Genomic DNA, 13,423 nt, shown 5'->3' on the forward strand with positions numbered 1-13,423 from the left:
TGAATTCATCAATCTGAGTCCACCTGATAGAAAATGGTGCTTCAGAAAAAAATCATTAAAAGCTGCATTTTCCATGCAGGGCTGAGCCCTACTCACCCAATGCAGATGTTAAAAGCTGTATTTTCCATGCAGGGCTGAGCCCTACTCACCCAATGCAGATGTTAAAAGCTGTATTTTCCATGCAGGGCTGAGCCCTACTCACCCAATGCAGATGTTAAAAGCTGTATTTTCCATGCAGGGCTGAGCCCTACTCACCCAATGCAGATGTTAAAAGCTGTATTTTCCATGTAGGGCTGAGCCCTACTCACCCAATGCAGATGTTAAAAGCTGTATTTTCCATGCAGGGCTGAGCCCTACTCACCCAATGCAGATGTTAAAAGCTGTATTTTCCATGCAGGGCTGAGCCCCACTCACCCAATGCAGACGACAAAATACCTCTGATAAATGTAATAACTATTTACAAAACCAGTGGAGTTTGGAATAACAGGTTAAATTTCTTGCTGTAATTTCTGAAAGCAAAACTGGTTTCAGCTTTCATACATTAGCAAATTTTTCATTGTAATGTACACACACACAAACACATGCACACACGCACATGCACACGTGCACACATACACAGGCATAAAGGTGCATAAATGTATAAACACGCAAAAAAGTCAGTGGGCATTCAGATGCCCCATAGCTAAAACACTTTTATGTTCCTAAGGGGTCATTTGCATATTTACTGTTTTTGTTACCTTTTGACTTGTTTTGATTCTTTTTTTGTGAACTTTTCCAGTCTTTTTGTACAGTGAAGACTCTGGTTTGCCAGGCTCTTTTTGTCTGTGATCTTTTTCTGTGTAACCTTTTTTACTTTTTGTTTTGATTCATTTTTGTGACATCTTGCAGTCACTTTAATATTATGGACATAATGAAAATTTTTTAAAGGCTGAGTGTTTTTAGAAAATGGCCAGACTATCCCCTTAGGCTTACCGATAAGCCCATAAAAAGGATGAAATGTTACATCTACAACTAGAGTTGTTTGGTTTTATTGGTCTGAATGCTCTTAATAAAGACGAAGTAAAGTACAAAGTCAGTGGGTATTCAGAAGCCATGTAGATGAAACACCTGTCCTTAAACAACGTTTTGCATATTTCCATCTGTGTACTTCAAAAGAACTCTGAGATATTACACAGTGAAGACTCTGGTTTATCATGGTCTTTTTTATGTTCTGCCTGGGTATTTTTTTCTGTGTAATCTTTCTACTTGTTTACAGTGCTAGAATGTGGGAGAAAATGCTTGGTGCTGACTGCTTAATTATAGGGAAAACCTTCTGTAACCATTATTTTGAGTCTCAGCGGAGTCTAAGTCATTGGCTCATTAAAGATCCGGTTTAAATACTCCAAACTCCAAGTCATATGTCCAGTACTAAGAGAACATTCACCATGATTGGCACTTCTTTTCTAGACCATTATTCCCATATCCCTCAGCTGCAAGTATTTAGGCATAAAACAATACATTTATTTTCATATTTAACCTTTGGTGCAGAAGGCTGTGGGTCATATTCCCACACTAGCTAGACAGATTGCTGACACTGCAGTGCAACATGGGGGGGAGTGTTCCACTCTTCAGTGACAGGTCTTTCAGCTGAGACGTTGAATCAAGGCCCCATCTGCCTGAGTTGTTGGTACCTCAGGTGGATTTAAAAGATCCCATGGTGCCTACTGAAAAGAGCATGAGAAGTTCATAATGCCCTGGCTAAATTTCTCCTAGTAGCATAAATACCACCTCGGGTTTCCCCTGAAAATAGATTACTAGCCTAATGGACTAACCTGGTCAACAAAGGAAAAATACAAAAATAAAATACCACAATCATGATGCAGACAGTATTTTCAGATGCAGCTCCTTGCACCCAGCACAATTTCCCTTAAGAGAACAGAGGGAGCACACTCCAGACCTGGGGCTGGACTCTCTTTCTGTCTCCAGGCCACAACAAAACTCCACACTGACCACTTTGGAGTTTTATGTCCCTGTGCCCAGTAGCTGATACACACACACTTGAATATTTGATTTTCACACACACACACACACACACACACACACACACACACACACACACACACACACACACACACACACACACCTGGGAAACGCTGGCACAGATTTGCCAGCTGTGTTCCCTCTGCCCAGACTATAAGGTAATTATGCTGCCGCCAGTCAGCTACTCTAAGGCTCTTAGAAGGGTACCCAATTATACTGAGTAAAATTAATACTAATACAAAGGGCAGAGTTTGACCAATGCAGCAAGGCTTTCAGGAGCACCCACAGTGTCACTAAAATAAGTACAGGTACTCTTAAGATGTTAAAATTATTTTCTGAAAGACCAGCCACAATGAAAGGCATAGAAATATTTAATAATAAATAATAAAATAGAAGACATGAGAATAATGAATATCTAGTTACTATAAACACCAAAATTTCAATCAGAGGAGATATAAAAATAACACAGTTAGATAGAGTCAAACAGATGAAAAAAAGCAATCTATAACTAATCTCGCTATATTTTCCTGACTGACTAAAGAATTACTGTTCTCTGGTTAAGTTACTTTAGCAAGGCAAGATGATGAGTGTTGAGTTGTTTACTGCAGCAAAGCAAGATGAGGTGTACTGAGTGTCTTACCACAGCAAAAGCCAGATGATGTCTGTGAATGTATGTATGACAGACATTTTTCCTGTCAGAAATCTTTCCTGTCAGGTTCTGTGCTGCGAGGGTTCCAAAGAAACCAGATGCTGTGAGAGTTTCAAAGAAACCAGATGCTGGTTACAGAATGACATCACCTCTGGTCACCTCTCCCTAGTATAATATACACACAGAGCTTTGCTAAGATCTAAGCAGCATCTGAAAGCTATAACACAATTTCAAAAACTTTCCATCCTTCCAGGGTCTCTGTTAAAACATACAAATTTGCTCAGTTACAACAATACAACCTAACATACATGCATATATTCTTTCTGTCCTGTTGATGCATTTTTAACACAAGCATCTGAACAAATCAGTGCGATAGTCAAATGACATAAAATTCTTTACAAGACTCCAGCTAGCTGTGTTGGCTTATGAACACATGTACTGCCCTACTCTCCCTGGCACAAATGGTACTACCTCATATCATCACAGAAGGCATCTACATGAAGCAAGCTCAGAGTGATGAATAATGAAGATGTTAAGAGAAGGGTTAAGATAAAGAAGAATAAGCTAAAAAGAGTAACTAATATCAGGGGAGAGACAGTGGAATATTTTGTTTACACACCTGACAAGATTTTTGAAAAATGAGTGGCACCATTACTTTATTCAGTCAAGAATCTTGCCATATACAATAAATCACAGTAAAGTACAGTTTTGTACCTACCATAAATGTAGATGTCCGAACTGGATAGCATCTGCAGTCATAACAGCTGGGTTGTCCTGTCGTCAGGCAGCCCTTCAGTCGGCTGATTCCAGTCCATCCCGGCGCTCTCGCTGATCGACTTCACACGGTCATCTCTGTTGGTCTTGGTATAAAGCATCAGCCGACGCCATTTTCCTCAGTGTTTCTTGCCCCAGATGCCAGAAGCCCGCTTGGAAGGCTAAAAATGTTTTGGATAGAATGCCAATGTTTCCAAAAAAGGTATAGGTAAACACAAAAATAAGCATGTATGTACATATATACAAACAAATACACCATAAAGACTCCCACCAGCTAGCTATTAGGGGAGGTAAACACCCTAGGAGTACCACAGAGGGGAAGGATGACTGCAGATGCCATCCAGTTCGGACATCTACATTTATGGTAGGTACAAAACTGTACTATGTCCTTCATGGATGCATCTGCAGTCATAACAGCTGGGTAGAAATACTAGCCAACTAGGGAGGAGGATAAAGGAAGATTATGGTGTGTTTAGGATCCCTTTGCACAGCAGTGGCAAACCCTGCTCGGGATCTGGAATATAGAGGCAAATTATAATGCTTGGCAAATGTATGCACGGAGGTCCAAGTAGCCGCCTCAAATGTGTTTGCTGCCACAAGGCTGTGGTAGTGGCTGTTGCCCTTGTAGAATGAGGTCTTATGTTCTGTGGAATTGGTTTTCCATGGAAGGCTATCCATTTGGAGATTGTCTGTTTGGAAATAGCTCTTCCTTCCCTTCCTGTTGGTTCTGTCCAAGTAGTAGCGTAGCTGTTCTATGTAATCCAAGGTATGCAATATTCTTTCTGTTTTGTGGGTTGGGAAAGAAGGTAGTGGATTGCCTGGTTTAAGGACACCCTGGATACCACCTTAGGCATAAAGGATGGATTAGTCCTCATGGACACTCTATCTTGGTGGAAGACTAGGAAGGGTTGCACTGCCATTAAGGCCTGTAGTTCTGAAACCCTCCTTGCTGAAGTAATTGCCAGTAGGAAAGCAGTTTTCCAAGACAGGTGTTGTAGGTCTGCTGTTGCTGCTGGTTCAAAGGGTGATAGTGTCAACTTTTAGTTTAAGTCCCAAGCTGGCAATGGTGGTTTCCTTGGAGGTTTTACATTCTTGATTCCTCTGAGGAACTGTCTGAGCAAAGGGTGTGAAAAAACAGGTGGATCAAAGCTGTATTCTGCTGAAATAGCTGATGCATGTATCTTGATGGAGGAGTAGGACAGGCCTGTACTCCAGAATGTTAGGCATATCTATGTTTGACACATCTTTTCCTCTTTCAGAACTCCAAGTGACAAACCTTTTCCATTTTCCAGCGTAGTTCCTTCTTGTTGAAGGTCTTTTAACTCTTTGGGAAAGTTCTTGATTAGCTGCTGCTATGTGATGTTCCATGCAGTCAGTTGTAACATTTTCAGGTTTGGATGTATGGTGCTGTAGTTGTTCTGAGTTAGCATCAAAGGCATCAATTGTTCGAGACATGCTCCTCAGCAGTGGGTACCAGTGTTGTCTTGGCCAGTTTGGAGCTATCAGGATTATCCTTGGCTGTTCTTCCTTGATTTTTAGTAATACTTTGTGTATCAAGGGAAAAGGTGGGAATGCATATGCTGTTAGGCCTTTCCAGCTGAAGGAGAGAGAATCCACTTTCCATGCTAATGGGTGGAATGTCCAGAATTTTTGGAGCTGGTGATTGTGATCTATCTGAGTCATTCCCCATTTCTTTGTGATGGTCTTGAAGATGTCCTGTGGTTCTGCTTAATATGTCTGCTAGAGTATTTTCTTTTCCTGGTACAAATATTGCCTGTAGCTGGATGTTGTAGCTGAGTGCCAGGGTCCACAGTTCCAAAGTCAGTCTGCATAGGGGGTATGAATGAGTGCCTCCCTGTTTGTTGATGTACCACATGACTGTGGTGTTGTCTGTCCTTATCATCAACTGGCCCTCTTTGAGAAATGGTCTGAACTTTTGGATTGCCAGTTTTACTGCCAGCATTTCTTTTAGGTTGATGTGCAGGTGAAGTTGATCCTGAGTCCACAATCCTTGTCCATCATGTGGGCCCCATCCTAGGTCTGAAGCGCCTGTTGTGATGTTCTGGAAGGCCTGGGTTTGACTGGCATGCCTGAGCCCACCATAGGAACTCCTGTTTCATGCATGGAATTAGTGGGATTTCTGTTTCTAGTCTGTGCCTGTGCTGGGACCATAAATTTCATATGAAGTCTGGCAAATGGGATCAAAATTATGCATGATGCCATGAAACCCAAGGCCTGCAGTACCTTTCTTGCTGTTAACTTGTTCAGTTTTGTTAGTGCCAAGAAGTAAAGAGGGAGTTCTTTTTGTTTTTCTGTAGTTAGGAATGCCATTTGTCTTACTGTGTCCAATTCCAAGAAAGTCCTTGTTTGGGATGGTATCAGCCTTGACTTTTGTAAATTGACTGTGTATCCCAGTGCTTGTAGCAAGTAAATGACCCGTTGTAAATCTGTTGTCAACTTGCTTTTGTCCCTTGTCCCAGTATGGGTAAATTTGAATTCCTATGATCTGGCGTCTGTACTGATGCCAGGCATTTTGTGAATACTCTGGCTCTGGGAGTAGATAAGCCAAAAGGCAATGCTGAGAATTGATAGTGCTCTGATCCTGCAAGAAAACTGAGGTATCTTCTGCAGATTCTCCTTGAGATCTAGAGTTACCAGCCAACACGAAGTTGCTGTAGGGTCAGCATTTTGAATTTTGGTACAATGATGTATGTATTTAAGGTGGACAGGTCGAGAATTGGTCTCCAACCTTGCTCTGCTGTTGGTACTTTTTCCACAGCTCTCATGTTTGCTAACTCCATTATCTGTCGTAGAGCTTCTGTTTTTGATTTGGAGGTAGATTTGGCATTCCTCTTCTGACTGGTAAAGTGTGGAAGTGGAATCGGTAACCTTGATCTATGGATTGTAAAATCCACTTGTCTTTGTTATGTGGTGCCAGTTCTTTGAAAATAAGGTTAACTTTCTCCCCTAGAGGAGCTGCTATTTGTTGATTAAGTCACTGTGGCTGTGCTGTTGTAGTGGCAGTGGTTGTGTCTGAGCCTCTGTTGTTACCTTGCCACTGTGGCACCACCTCTAGATTGGTTTCTGCCTCTGGAACGTCTATTCCTGCCCTTTGAAATCTTGTGAAAGGACCAATTTTGGCAGGCCAGTTCCTGCTAAACCTTGGGGTTGAACCTGCAGGAAATCTTTAACCGTTTGAACTAATTTTGCTTTTCTTCCATTTTCTTTATAACCTGCTGTGCAGGTGTACCAAACAAACTTGTCTTATCCATAGGAGCATCTAGCAACTTAGCTTTAACATGATCCGGGTGGAGGTTGCTCCTTTAGCCATGCATGTCTTCTTATCACTGTGCCAGTCATGGCTGATCTAAATGAAGCCTCCAGTGCATCATAGCCACATTTTAAGGAATGGTTCCTCCCCTGTTGTATGTTATTTACCATTTCTAATACATACTTCTTGTCAAGAGATTCATCAGTGCTTAATTTTTCAGTTAGCTGGTCCAGCATAAACTCTTGGTATTGTATCATTTACCCCATCTGTCTAATGACCTTGCTTCCCTTTCAGAAGGAATAGGGTTTTTAGCTATAGTGTGACTACTGCCTGGGACCCTGGGATATTTGGGATCTGCAAGAGGGGCCTTGTAAAGGTGGTGATGAGTATCTGGCACCCTGTAAAATCTGTCTGGTTTGGCAGGGGCTGGGGGTAATGATGAGCAGAGCAGACATCATTGAAAGCATCATCTACCACAGAGAGAACAGGAGGTATAGCTAAGGACCTGTGCTGTGGAAGGCGAGAAAGGTCCCAAGTCTTTTCTGGAATCTGAAAATCGTTTCCCCAAGGAGAATTCTTCTGAATAGATTCTTCAGCATCAGAATCTTCAAAATTGGAGAAAGGGGCTCTGGCTGGTCAGTTTTTATGTCTGATCTTCAGCAATCATCAGAGGACACTGGCTCAGAGGCCCTGTCTGGGTGAGATTGAGATCCTCTAATTAATGAAATTAAATCTTCTACAAAAAGAGCATTTGAACTAAAAGAGGAGCCTGGTGGAGGGAGGTTTGTACTGTACTTAGAAGTCTTAATCTTAGCTGCTTAGCCCTGGCGGTAAGGCCTTAATGGACATGGCTGCTGGAGAGAGCAGCAGCACCTGCGGGAGACATCCAAGGGAATGGTGTCTGATAAACTTCTGAGGTTGGTTCAAGAGTTGTAGCAGGGGCCTCAGCTGTAGAGATAGATTCAGCTGTACTTTGATCAGTTTCTTCGTTTCGGGCCAGACACCGCGTTGGTTTGCCGGTTTCCGTTTCGCCCAAACCACGGACCGCGAGTCGGTCTTTATTCTTCTTATTTTGCGTTTTTGTGAGTTCGGAGGATCCAACTCTGACCCACGCCTGGCGTTAATTTGGTTGAAGGAAGCACAGGCGAACAGGCTGCAGTAAGAGTGGAATCTTTTATGGGGTATTTGTTTTTTTCTGACATCGGCTGGAGCAGAAAAAGAGTCCTAGCGGGGTGTTTAGCTTTTTAGCTCAAAGTAAAGTTCAGTAGAAATAATCTCTGGATCCGACCGACTGGCGCACTTTGAACAGCAGATGACGTCGGGTGAAGTGCACACATCAGAAGCCCGACCCGGACTTTGGGAATCCCGTGAAGAAGGCTGCCTGACACAAGGACAACCCACTATGACTGCAGATGCATCCATGAAGGACATCTAATGTAAGTTTTAGTATGACAGTGGTGACACAAATGATGACTTAAGCTCTGGTTGTGATATTTTGCCAATATGTAATTATTCTACTAAGTAGCTCTCTGCTTTCCCAATGTACACCAACAAAAAGACATCAAAGATGCCTATAAATAAATCTTTACGTCTGTGTTAGTGTGTTTTTCTTCTGTCTCAGGACATAGCAGTCATAACACTGCTATTTCCAAATATCATCCAAAAATGATGTACAAATGCATCCATTACTAAGGAATGATAAATTATGGGCATTAGACTTAAAAGTACAGCTTACACGCATGCACCTGCACACACACACACACACACACACACACACACACACACACACACACACACACACACACACACACACACACAATTTATGTATTTATTTATTTACTGTTTGATTATTGGGTTGTTCACCTGGTTGTGGTCCATCTCTACAATGTGGAGGCCTAGTGCATAAAATGAAAAAAGCTCTACAATCAAGATATAAAACATACAACATATAAATATTGCATATTGGTACATAAACATATCACCAAAAAATACATGATTAATATACAACTGAAATGCCATATCATTTTTTTCTTCATTGCTCCTTCAGTGTTATAAGACAGTACATAAAATATAATAAGCTCATTGATATTTTAAAATATATTATTTTATATATAGTAAATATATATATATATATATATATATATATATATATATATATATACATACATACACACATATATAGGCCTACAACTAATAAATTGATATGCACTTTGGTTGAATGAAATGGGAGCAGGGATTTATTGCTGAACTCCCTTTTTTGAGGTTTACTTAGGTTCATAGGTTCATAGTTTCATAGGTAGGTACTAGGCTATCGGCCCCCCATACAAGCCTAGCCAAAAAATGTACCCTGGTTTTCACCACCCAAGAAAATTATTTTCCTGTGCCCCTGTCGAGCAGAGCCACAGAAGTGATTCCCGGGGTGAATTTCCCATTTCCCATCCAATCATCAAGATTTTTTTTGAAGAGTGCTAATGTGGAGCTCTGTTTGACATAGATAGGTAGTCTGTTCCAGAGTATGGGATGTCTCTGGGACAGGAATCTATCCCTCCAGCATGTTCTGTTTATTGTGGTGACAAGGTTTAGGTCCCTAGAGCATGTAGCTCGGAGGGATTGGGATTTCTTTAAGTGGAGCATGTCCAACTGCACTGGGTTTGACATAGCTTTGTATGTTAGGCAGAGATCGCCCCCGAGTAGGCGATATGAGATGGAGTAAAGCCGTAGTTTTTTGACACGGTCTGCATAGGGCATCTTTTTGAGGCCAAAAATCCTCTTTGTGAGGTATTTCTGTGGTCTTTCCAGTTGTTGTAGATGTCTTGTGAGGTACATACCAAAAGGGGCGTTGTACTCTATAATGGGTCTAATGAGTGATGAGTAGAGGGGAACAATGACCTCTTTTTTTCTGGATGAGAATCCTTTTGTGATGAGATGAGCCACGTAGAAGTATTTCCTGACCACTGTGGCGATGTGATTATCAAAGGAGAGACAACTGTCCACCTGTGTCCCAAGGTCTCTTATCACATTTTCGGCATTAAGTAGACTACCAGCTATGTGGTAGTTCATGGGTACAGAGTTTTACCAAAGGGGATGACAATACACTTTTTGGCATTGAGCTTCAGGCCATGGCTTTGACACCAGGTATCTGTCTCAGTGAGGCCCTTTTGTAGTTTGTCCACATCGTTAGGAGTTTCGATTATGGCTCCTAGTTTGCAGTCATCTGCAAACTTTGTTAGCCAAAGACCTTCCGTGTTGGTCTGCACCTCAGAGAAGTAGATACCAAACAGGAGAGGACCCAGGACTGAACCCTGTGGTACTCCACTTGTCACTGGTCTGATGTCGGATTTGGAATCCGCTACTTTCACAGTGCGGGTTCTGTCCGTGAGCCAGTTGGCAACCCATCTTGTGACATAGGGATTTATACCTAGTTTAGTGAGCTTATCTATAATTCCAGAGTGGGGGATGGTGTCGAAAGCCTTGGCGAGATCTAGATAAGCTGTGTGAACCATTTAATTGATGGGGTTGTATGTGGCACAGCTATTAGAGGGTTAAGTTGTTTTGGGAAGAGTGGTGACTTGCTTTGATTTGATTTACAGTGGCTTGAGTGGTGATTTTATTGCTGGTAATATGTGAGATCACAGAAAAGTGTAGGTAAGGATAATTTGCTCTTTCCTGCACTGTTGTGCAAACTTAGGGGTATGGGGGAGGGGGTTTGCCCCCAGAAAAAAAAACATTTTTTCTTTTTTGATGGATCAGGAGTCTATCATTTATTTTTCTTTGACATTTTGTCTTCCAATCTTTTTTGTCTTTTGTTATTCTGACACAAACTAGAGTGTGCATGTGCACATACATGTATCTCTCTCTCTCTCTCTCTCTCTATATATATATATATATATATAGTATATATGAATAAAGTATTTTATTCAGAATGTCAAGCTGCACAAGGTCGAATTACTTCTTTGATAGACTAAATCTATGCTTAGCACACTGTTATACGCAAGTTTTTTGCACTTGTGCATTTCTTTTTGTTTAGTAGTGCAACTGAAGCCTATGTTTTTAGGAATGTAAGTGAGCATTTTCTATAGAAACTATATAGATTACCATAGTTTTTTAATAGTGTAAGTGAATCATTCCTTTATATTTACTTACGCTAATTTGGGTGTCCACAGCTGTTGGTGGTCTGTGTGAGAAAACATGTATTGAGTTACTAGACTGTCTTTTTTACCACTACTGTGTAATCTCAAAATTGGTATATTAATGTATCAAGGAAGGAGTGAACTTTTTTATGTGTTTTCAAAATAAGGCATGGCTCGATGTGCTATTGTTAGATATTATGAAACTTCTAATTAGTATAGACTCATTATATATGTTTAACCACATCACGAGAAAAAGACTACCCATTCAGTGATGAATGAAGTACGATAGAAATAAAATTAAGTTACCCGGATGTGGCAAACATCAAATAATGACTAAAGATGATGAAAGAACACAAAGACATCTCATTTGACATGCAGGCATTTTAATTTTACAAAAAAAATGGAGTGGCAGACTGCAGAAAATATCTTAATATGAAGTTGTTAAGCATATAAACATATCTAGCACAGCTGAATCCCTTTGTGGTGAGCTGAAACCAATGACTGCTTAAGTAACATGCTCAGATTTACATAGTTTAGCATCTGAAACAAAACAAATCAGGCAGAGGAGTACAGGTTGAAACCTACTTGACTTAACATTTATATCTTAAAATGTCCATACATTTAATACAGGAATTTATTGTGGGATACAAAAACAGAAAACTGAGCATGAAGAAAGTTAAAAGTACAAACTGAGCTGTAACTCATAAATGTGCTAACTAGGAAGGTGCTAGAGGTGGAACTAAAGGTCAGATGGTGAAAATGTGAAGGAAAGTTAACAGACCATAGAAGTGCATGTGCCTAAATGCTTACAGCATGAATAAAATTACAGACCTCCTTAAGCTTAATAACTGACTTGGATTTTATTGCTTTTACAGTGAAGTAAACAGCAATGTGAGTCAGATGTATCCGTGCCAACAGTCAAGGTACAGATTGTTCTGAAAATCGGAACACATAAAACAAAAGAGCAACTACTTATAAATGATGTAAATATTAGGTACAATAAGGTTGAACAGCTGTGCAGGAAACAAATGAATGGAACTGCACCTGAAGAAGCCAGGATGTGGAGAATTATAAAAAAAAGAATAAGGCAATTTGATACTGAAAAGGCCAATAAACTGTAGTAAAAGATTAGTTATTGCTGGTGGAAAAAATGCTTATCAGATGTGAAGTCATTGCTCTATTACATTAACAACATGGATCAAAAAATCCTAGATGGTCTCACAGGTTCTGCTAATGGGAGTGCTGAATCTAATGCTGGAAAGTACGCTCAAAGAAGGCATGACGAGGCACACCCTATGAAAACTTCAACACAGCAAGATTATGAATGCCACAGGTCAGCCAAAGTCAATAATATAAAATGTACTGTGCCCCTTTAAGGTCTGAGTTACACATAAGGCTAACCTGCATGTTGGATGTCACTCGCATCTTCCTTTACAGGTAGTTGTTGCTATGTTAGTAAATGGAGTAGTCCCATCCAAACATCAGTGTCTGCATTCTTGTGTTTTCTTATAAAGTCTGAAGTCTTTCGGCAAACTGAAGAATCCAAACATTACATGGGCTCAGACTGGAACTGAGTAGCACTTGTTGATACAAATGTACTGGCCAGACTATCAAAACTAAATAAGTACTTCTCTGAAAAGGTTGTAAGGCAAATCCTTCACAGGATCATAAAAAGAAAAGAAAAAGTGAAATTGCAACTAGCATTTATTTATACCTACACCACCAGGTAAGAACCTGAAATATTAAAGCAATCAAAACCACTTGAAAAATGAGAGAGAAAAAAGTGAAAATAACCTAAAAAATCTGTAACACCTTTAACAAAGCAATGCATTTTTCAAAAAAACCTATTATTCACTAAAAAAAAAAAAACAGTAATGACCATAAAAACTATAAGATGAACAAGCCATTCACCTTTCCAGGACAGTGGTTAAAAAACAAGCAACAGTCATCCTCTGCTAAACAGATTTATTAATTCATTGTCACATCTTTCCATTATTACCAAACAGCACCATCGGTCCTAAAAGGCAAGTTGTCAAAAAACTGGAAACAATGGCTGATATAATTTGATCTGTTTAATATTGCAACTGACTTACAAAAAAGAAAAAAAGGTAAGCAGATGCAAGTCTCAACTTTTCTTGACAGTGTTGGGATGACATCATCATCAAGGAGCAACCTCCTGATATGGTTATGAATAAGGACCAATTTAAACAATATTCATCATCATCATTATAATCGTTATCATCAATCCTCTTTTTCCCATTTTCTAGATGGTGATAGGCTGTTGGGTCACAGCCACTTTCTTACCTTCTTTGAAAGTCACATCTGGCTCTCACAGATCTCTCATGTAGTCCATCCATCTTTTGGCTGGGCATCCTCATTTCGGCTTGTCTTCTTCTGGCCTTCCCAAATCATCTTTACCAAACTGTCGACTGCTTTCGCATACATGTGACTGAATGACCATAGTTTGTTCACCTTGACTTTCTCTGTACTTGGGGCTACTCTGGCTTCTGCTCTGATGTTTTCATTTCTTCATCTTTCCCATAGTGTATCTCCTACTACCCATATCAGACAATTCGTCTC

General features: G+C 40.3%; 1 protein-coding gene across 1 annotated transcript in view; it reads right to left on the reverse strand.

The window, feature by feature from the left end:
- The window catches only part of PPP1R1B (protein phosphatase 1 regulatory inhibitor subunit 1B), a 1,016,738-nt gene that overhangs the window by 770,052 nt on the left and 233,263 nt on the right, over positions 1-13,423 (reverse strand). The window lies entirely within an intron of this gene.

Source organism: Protopterus annectens, chromosome 13.part0 (assembly GCF_019279795.1).
Source record: "Protopterus annectens isolate FY-2018-M chromosome 13.part0, PAN1.0, whole genome shotgun sequence".
Taxonomy (NCBI): Eukaryota; Metazoa; Chordata; order Ceratodontiformes; family Protopteridae; genus Protopterus; species Protopterus annectens.